The 8,823-nt window shown below is 38.4% G+C and overlaps 1 non-coding gene across 1 annotated transcript; it reads right to left on the reverse strand.

The window, feature by feature from the left end:
• Nucleotides 1-5,737: 5,737 nt before the first annotated feature.
• LOC120087361 lies at nt 5,738-5,841 on the reverse strand. The gene has a single exon (XR_005484499.1). It is a non-coding gene; the product is annotated as a small nucleolar RNA R71 (small nucleolar RNA).
• Between the last annotated feature and the right edge of the window lie 2,982 nt (nt 5,842-8,823).

An 8,823-nucleotide genomic window follows, 5' to 3' on the forward strand; every position in this document is an offset into this window, starting at 1 on the left:
GAAGGAGGAAGAATTTTGCAGAGAGAAAAATTTCATTGTGTTTTATGCATCATTCAAAACCTCCTTTGTTTCATGTATATAAGAGAGATGAGGAGAGTTATTTTCATAACTCCCTTCATCACATAAAATAACTTTTATATTATATCCAATATAATATAACTTATATAATATTATACCCAAGGGAGTTATTTTATCTTAATTATATTAAATTGATATAATTAAATAAATTTTATATTATATCCAATATAATATAACTTATAGTTTATATTATATCATATATAATATAACTTAACTTTATATCTCATATAATTTATAGTTTTAATATGAATCATATTCATATTAATTTTAACCTATAGTTTTATATGAACCTCATTTAATTAATATTTAAATCATATTCGAATATTTATCCCTCTCATTAAACTTCATATTATAGTGTATTCTTATATCTTATATTAATTACGTCTCATACAATTAGTTCCCTTTAATTAATTTGAACAAATCATTAATCCAAAATTAATTGATTCTCATTTAACCCTAATTGAGCTAGCAAGGGAACCTTATGGACCTACAGATTAGAAACTCTAATGATATGAGATTAATTAATTAAGCTCTTTAATTAAATTAATCAATATTCATTAACTGTCGGTTACTCCACTAAAGACTGACAGTTGCACTCTTCGCACTGAATATATATTTCAATATCCATTGGATATAACCAAGCAATGGTAAGTTGACCCTTCACAAATTTTCTTGTAACTACAGCTGGGTCAAAATTACCGTTTTACTCCTATAGTTACACCTAACTCCTTAAGTACCATCGATTCCTTTAATGAAAATTTAGTCATATTCCAACTATAACTAGATTCCTCTCTTGCCAGTGAGAGGATAAGACGCCTTATTGTTCAAGACCCTGAATAAACCCTTTAGGGAGTAATTTATCTACTTATCCTAACAATGAGAATGGATGAATTCCATCTTGTGTAGCTATGTTATCAGCTCCCCACTCGGACAAATCCCCAAAATGGTAGGCATATTGTCATACCCTCTTCTAGATTATCATCTGAACCGAGAAGGGATGTGAAGACAGTAGTTGTCAACCCTCTTATGACAACTACGGTCAAACCTATTCATGTGAACCTGTCTCTTAAGCACCTATTAAACCTTATTAGCAGTTTATAATCTCAATATCCTATCACAATCTCATAATCATTTCACTATACGTACGTACATACACACACACACACACACACATATATATATATTGCTAAACAATTACCATACATTAACAGATTCTGGAACTAAGTTTAATATAACTACAGTTTGACACAAATTTTACCCTTTTCTCCCATGATATGTACAGACGAAACTAGGGTCTAAACATAGTAAAGTGGACCACCTAAACTTCAAAATGCTTGGAAAAGATCTTGAGTTAAGACTGATTGACAGATCTTCTAGGCTTCGAGACGTTGACCGCTACCTGGGAAGATAAAACATTTAAAAGAATGAGCTTAAAATGTCCAATGAGTGACTATTTTAGGAAACATGTTTTCATACAAGAATAACATAAACATGCTTTTCATAAAACATTTAAAATTCCATTTACATGGTTTAAGGTTAAAGTTGGAAAAGTGAAAACATGGCATATAAACCCTTAAATGAAACTCATCATCATTTCCTCCAAAGCATCTCTACTCCTCTGCCTAAGCATGTGCAAGAGCCATTTTGCTCAATTTCTAACGACCTTAGTTGAGAGAGAGACATTTTTCTCGATCTTATCAATGTTGATAACATAGATCTTACATGCACATAGAACTAATTAAGATCCTACCTACCTTACCATACCTTCAGTAGCAAGGATCTCTATGTAACTGGATACCTTACCATACCTTCAGTACTAATGTCCAAGAGTAGGTTTTTCATACAAAGCATAAAACATTTTCCACGCAGGCTACCCACAAGGACCTAAAGCGAATTAGAGTAACTCACAATAACTTCATGATAATAGGAATATTCTAATAAGGAATATAACGAATGCCAAGATCACTCTCACAATATGGAAGGCACTCATCTGACCAAGCGATCTTAGCCTCACCAGTACTGTTCAACTTCCCCATCCAAAGATAGGGGCGAAGCAAATGATCAAAGTCAATGTCCTAGCATACTAATTCTTCATATGGGTGGTAACTCTTTCCATGAGAGACAAACAATCTGCATATGAAAGTCTTCTTGAAATAAAAGTCAAGTCAAGACAACAAATCGAGAAACCAACGAGAATCCCAAGAACGTTGAAAACTCTAAGCCTCACCGAGACACATACCAACACAAAATATCGAGTTTTTTCTATCATTAGCAACAAGACCAAACAACACCAAAACCTTCTTCAAAGTCTGCACAAAAGTCAACAAACCACAATCCTTAGCACTAAAGATCATCTTATTAGCAAATACAAAGATGAGTGAGTTAAATCTGATCACAATGGTAATGAAATAGAAAATATGAAGACAAATAATTCAACAAACGAGACAACATTTCCATGAAAACCACTTCAGTGGTTGTAACATTGGTACCATTAAACTTTCAATTACAAAATTAAATTTAGGTTGAATGAACGACGTCATTTTTAAGTTAGTGATAACTTTACAAATTATCAAATTGGGGACTAATGGAAAGTTTTGCCCTAAATAAACTTTTTCAAGGTCATTGAATTGAATATGTTAAGCTCATTGACGCCCAAGCAAAGGCCATTTATATTAAACTTAATGGCACAATTTTTTTCTTAATTAATCTTGAAAGGGCTTTCTATAATAGCCTATTTACAAAAAAATGTCTTAAATTCATTTTCATGAACAGTCTAATGGGCTACGATAATACTTAAAAATTAAGTTTAAAAGTCCATAATACCCCATTGAACCATTTAAGAATTAAAGGAAAAAATCATAAAAGAAAACAGATGTTTCTTCCTTAAAAAATCTAATAAAAAATCATATGAAAATCAAACCAGGAAAAAATCTTCAGTCGTGAATTTTGGGATCCTTTGCTCAATTCCTAAGTGATTTTTTTTATTTTTATTGTTCACTCAAACCCTCACATAGTGAATGAAGATCGATAAATCTATCACCATTCTTTTTCATTTTAATTTTCCTCTTCTTCCACTTATTGTTAGGTTTTCTAAATGGTTTTAGAATATTTTGCATGTATTAGGGATTTAAACCCCATAGGCGATGAAGTGAATGTTGTTGTTGGGCAATTTGTTATGCAAAATGCATGCGGTGAGTTGTGAGCTGATACCCTTGATTCTAGAGGGACCATTTTCCATAGTTGTAGGAAAAGATTGAGAATATGAACAGATTTTCAAATTTTAGACTTCTAAAGTAAAATCCAGTTTTTAAAACTCAATTCTTAAACTATGTTTGTCACGATTCTAGTGGAATTTTGGGGTTGATAGATCTAGGTAAGTACTATATATACTATACGGTAGAATATTAATGGTGATGACTTGTAGAAATACAAGTTATTGTGGCTCAAAAGTTGGAACAATTAGGGTCTTTAATGATAAAATCTCATCATTTTTAGAAGAAACGCATGGAATTACTCGAACACTATCAAACTCATGCAAAAGAATGTTTATTGCTAAAGTAATGCGACACTAACGCATGATATTGCAGGATCTCAATAAGAGGCTAATGCATGATTAAGAAAAGTGTCGCAGGCAAAGTCTAACGCATGGGTATGCGTCGGAGGGATTCAAAGCAAGGAAGATTCATTGATTCAGGCTGTTTATGTCAAATCACCACTTGCAAGCATGGGCACCTGCAGCGGACGGCGTCTGAAAAACATCTGAGTGTCAGGCAGCTGACCAGGGTATGGAATTTAATGTTGTCCATCATCAAGTTGGAGAAGACCGATGCCTATAAATAGAAGAAATCCCACCAGATGAAAGAGTTCGAAGTCCCTAGTTCTCAATTCTCAGTTTTAGCTTAGTCTTAGTTTTAGATCTTTAGAGCTGTGCTGTGGTGCCGAGAAGAACAAGAGGGAAGAGAACCACCACCATCGCCGATCAAGGAGCGGAGGAAATCGAGCTCAAGAGAGACACTTTTTCTAATTCTCCCACAAGTGGTTGTACACGACTAGAATTGAGCCAAAGAGGGCAAGAGATTGTACTCTACGACTTGACTCCTTCCATTTCATCTTACTTATCGCTTTCATCTTTTCATTTAATTAAGTATTGGTTTTGTAAAGACAATCAGTTTCTTTATAAATTCACATATTTGATCTATCATACTTTGTCATTGTTTATTTCTTGTTTATGTTGAATGCACCTATACTTCATGCAAAATTCCATTTCGAACGCTTAAGCCAACTAAATCAATTGGTAAAAGCATCTTTAGCTTAAACTATTCGAGAGAATAAGTAAGCCAACATCAAGTTAGAACGTTTAATACATCTAGAGATAGACGCACTGGTGTTTTATTGCATCATGTGTTTGGCGCATACATCCTAGAGATAGGTATTGTCTGATATTTGCATTGAGAAGTGTCGAATAGATTCTAACACATAAATGGAGATAAACAAGTCATCTCATTCGCATCATATTCTTGTTCGTGTACATCCAACTTAGATCGACGAATATCACTTGCATCAAACTCCATTTTCACACGACCCATCATTTTCTACTCGACCCGTTTGTATCTTCTTGCACACACACACAGTAGCTTAGTGTAAATAACTCATTTCTCCATACATTTAGGATATCCTTACAACAATTAAAACGCAAGGTCTGCGTTAGCTTTAATCTGAATCCCTGAGTTCGACCCTGGACTTACCAGGAACCTGAGTTGAATTTATACTTGGATCTGATTCAGGAAAACTTGAACGTCAATAGAGAAGTGCGTCCTGTTGCACATCACTAACGTATCAACGCGTTACTACGCATCATAAACGCATCAACATATCATTCATATTTACACTTATTTTTCCAATTATTTTATAGAATACATTCCTAAGCTCGAATCACGAAATCAGCGAACAAGTTTTTGGCACCGTTGTCGGGGATTCAGCAACAAAACTAACCAAAAATTTTGCTTGTATCTTTTGTAGGAACACTTCAGTTGAAGGAGTATTACGAGCTAAGCCGAAGCTTGTAAACATTTATGAGCAGGGAGAGCACTTCTGAACTTGTATACGACCCCAAAGTTGAAAGAACCTTCCAACGAAGAAATTGATCTAATCGTCGCCGTAGGTTAAGGCAACAACTGCTCAGACAACAAACCAGGCAACAACAAATGGCGGATGAACAAGCGAATCAAAACTTAGCTCAACAGCTAGCCTACGCTGCGTAAAATCCTATCATAATGGCAAACAGTAGTACACATCCCATGAGGGAGTATGCATCTCCTGGGTTGTATGATTTCTCACCAGGGATCATATACCCAATGCTAGATGGGACAAGATTTGAGATGAAATCTGTAATGTTACAAATGCTCCAAACAGCTAGACAATTTGGGGGTGCTCAGAGAGAAGACTCTCACGCCCACATGAAACGTTTCCTGGAGACGTGCAACTCATTTATGATTCCTGGAATCACCTCAGAAGCTATCAGGCTATCTTTATTCCCATATTCTCTGTGTGACTACGGAAAGAAATGGGTAAGTTCTTTGAAGCCTGTGAGATCACAACCTGGGAAAAGTTAGTGGAGAAATTCATGCAGAAATACTTTCCACCCACCATAAACACAAGGAAGCGGAGAGAGATCATGAACTTCTAGCAAGAAGAAGCTGAAACCTTGAGTGCCGCATGGGAACGTTTTAAGGGATTAGTCAAGAATTACTCCAATCATGGATTACCGTTAACCATCCAGATGGAGACTTTCTATGGCGGATTAAATAGAACGTCTCAAATGACAGCCGACGCAGCTGCAGCTGGTGGTATCATGGATAAATCTTATACTGAAGCTAAGAAAATATTGGACCGCATAGCCAAACATAATATGAAATGGATGGATGACACTTACGACGCAAGAGCAGAAAGAAAGAGGCGATCTCAGAATGTGAATTCTATTGACTCTAACGCAATAGCCACGCTCTCTGCACAAGTGGCTACTATGACAAACCTTTTGCAGAATATGTAACTAGGGAACGCATCAAACCAGCAAAAGGTAAATCAGGTAGAAACATTCGTACAACCTATGGTTACCTGTGTCGGCTGTGGAGATCCTCATTCCTACTGTGATTGCCCAGAAAATCCGCAATCGGTATGCTTTATTAAAAATAACCCATTCTCAAACACATATAATCACAGATGGAGGAACCATCTAAACTTCTCTTGGGCAGGTAATCAATAGAAGCCACACCACTCAGGGGTGAACCAGTAGCAGAGGCAAGGACCACCGCCTGGATTCCAGCCAATGCAGCAGCCGCACCAACAACCCTTTAATAGAGGAGGTCATGCGTCGAGTTCAACATCTCCGCTTGAAAACCTCTTAAAGGAGTTATCTCGCTCAGAACACGACATTGCTAAAAAGTCAGGCATCTTCAATCAGGAACTCCTGGAGATACAAGTGGGGTAGATTGCGAGTGAGTTTGAAGATCGGCAAGCTTGGAGTCCTTGCCTCAGCAGCATGAAAACCCCAGGGAATACCAAAGGAGCCAGTAGAGCTGCGCAGAAGAATGGCACAAGTACGTTCAAGGTAAATGATGGTGGTAGAACGACAAAAAGTACATTCTTCATATTACGCCGAAGCCAACTAAGGCTTGCGTCAAAGCACCCCTGCGTTCACATCGACACATATTCCAGGATGCTTCTCCTATCTTCATTCTTTTGCATTATGGTATTTTAATCACTGCATTTGTGTTTAACTCATTGTTTGGCTTGTCCTGCGTTAAAGCTTTGAGTTGATTAATGAATGTTTATTGCTATTCTTTTGTTTTAAGAGTCTTATTAAACTTTTATATAAATAAAAAAAAAAGTTGTGTATAATCGGAAGAAGCTTAAGATGGGAAAATAAAACTGACGCATTGAACTTAGCCAACCGCATGCCCAAACCAAAGGACGCATCTCGAAAACACAAACACTTTGATCTTCCTAGAAACCTCTAGGCACGGTCCTTTTGGTCCTTAATAATGCGATGTCAGGCACCCGATCTGACGTCACCATTCTCTCTCCTCAAACCTATAAAAATGCGAAACCTTTTTGATTTTCTTTTTTTTTTCCATCCGTCTTCCAAAGCTTCTTCGGAAAAAAACCTAGCGCCCGAAGCCTTCATCGCCGCTCGATCAAGCCTGTTACTTCCGGGTTCTTCTTTGGAGCAATGTCTTCAACATCCGACAGCCAAAACAATCAATGAGCTACGAAGGCATGTCGCCAGTAAGCTCTTCTCATCTTCGTTCTGCTTCAATGTCCGCCTCTTCCAAACCTCGCCAAACTTGAAAACCCCCTGTTCCGACCAAGCCTTCGCACAAAGCCTTCCTCTACATCCCAGCGACCATTTCTCGGTCGAAAACCATGCAAAACCACCACAAACCCAAATCTAAAACCCACCAAAAACCCAAACCATCAGAACAATCTAAACACATACACTCAACAACGAGCAGCACAAAGCGCCCTTCCTTCGCGCGCTGGCCAAGAAACCTTACACCAAGCTCGCCTCACCATCGTTTCATTCCAATATTACTCTGATAGGTGCCGACGGCTGACCCTAGCCCCGTGTGCGTCACCTCCCCCATTTATCCATCCAACCTTTAGCCCACCATTTACCCGATTGGGGAGCAGAAAGAAGCCAACAACCCCTTCCGCCGCGGTCACCAATTATCATTTCATCTCCAGGGTCGCCGCATACCCCATCCGACACCCCACCCATCTCTCCATCGAGGCCCAGCTCTGATAGTCCTGCGTCAGAGCCAAAGAGAGTGATGAGAAAAAGAAAATTAATTTTGGAGGATGAAGAAGAGCAGTTCGTATCCGGTCCTGAGGGTGCAACGCATGAGAGCTGCTCAAGGTCTATAGCATTAGAGAAGGAATTGGAACAATATCAGCCCGCTAGGCAGGGGCGAAGGAAGTCAACTTTCCAAAGAGAATTGGAAAATGAATTAAGGGAGCTGGCACGGGAAGCCAAAGCACATGAGGCGAGCAAACGCAAGGTAACTGAGCGTTACCTAAAAATACCACAGAGAAGAAGCGTCAGTTTAGGGACATTCTTACCGAAAAGGGCTTCTTCCCCGAATGCAACCCATTGTCGGCATACATAACCAAAACTGTGGAAGCAATGGGCTGGGGTCAGCTATGCGTTGGGCATACAAGAATTTGGCCCAACCTTGTTCGTCAATTTTACAATAGTGAGTTTGATATGGAGAGAAGTACGACATTCGTTGATGGCGTTTTGGTGTGTTTCTCAGCTGATAAGATTAATGAAGTGTTCAATATTACAAGTAACCCGGATGCAGAGGGCAACCACATCTTGGAACATCTGACTCCGAGCCAAGTAGAAGATGCGTTAAGAATAGTGACCAAACCTGGAAGCAAATGGTAAACATCAAGAAATGGAGTAAAGATCTTAGCTTCCAGGCATCTGAAATCAGACGCGAACTTGTGGTATTATTTGATTAAGAAAAGCATCATGCCTACAACGGATGGTGAGACATTGTCAAGAGAACGTGTCTTGGCCACTTACTATATCATGCAACACATTCCTCTAGACGTAGGGAGGATAATAAGGGACCAGATCAAAACCATTAAAGCCAAACCACGAGGACAACTTTATTTCCCTTGGCTGATTTGCGCGTTGTGCGAACGCGGGGGCATCCCTCTGGGGGAAATCGATGGTCTGAT

This window comes from Benincasa hispida, chromosome 9 (assembly GCF_009727055.1).
Source record: "Benincasa hispida cultivar B227 chromosome 9, ASM972705v1, whole genome shotgun sequence".
NCBI classification, from domain to species: Eukaryota; Viridiplantae; Streptophyta; class Magnoliopsida; order Cucurbitales; family Cucurbitaceae; genus Benincasa; species Benincasa hispida.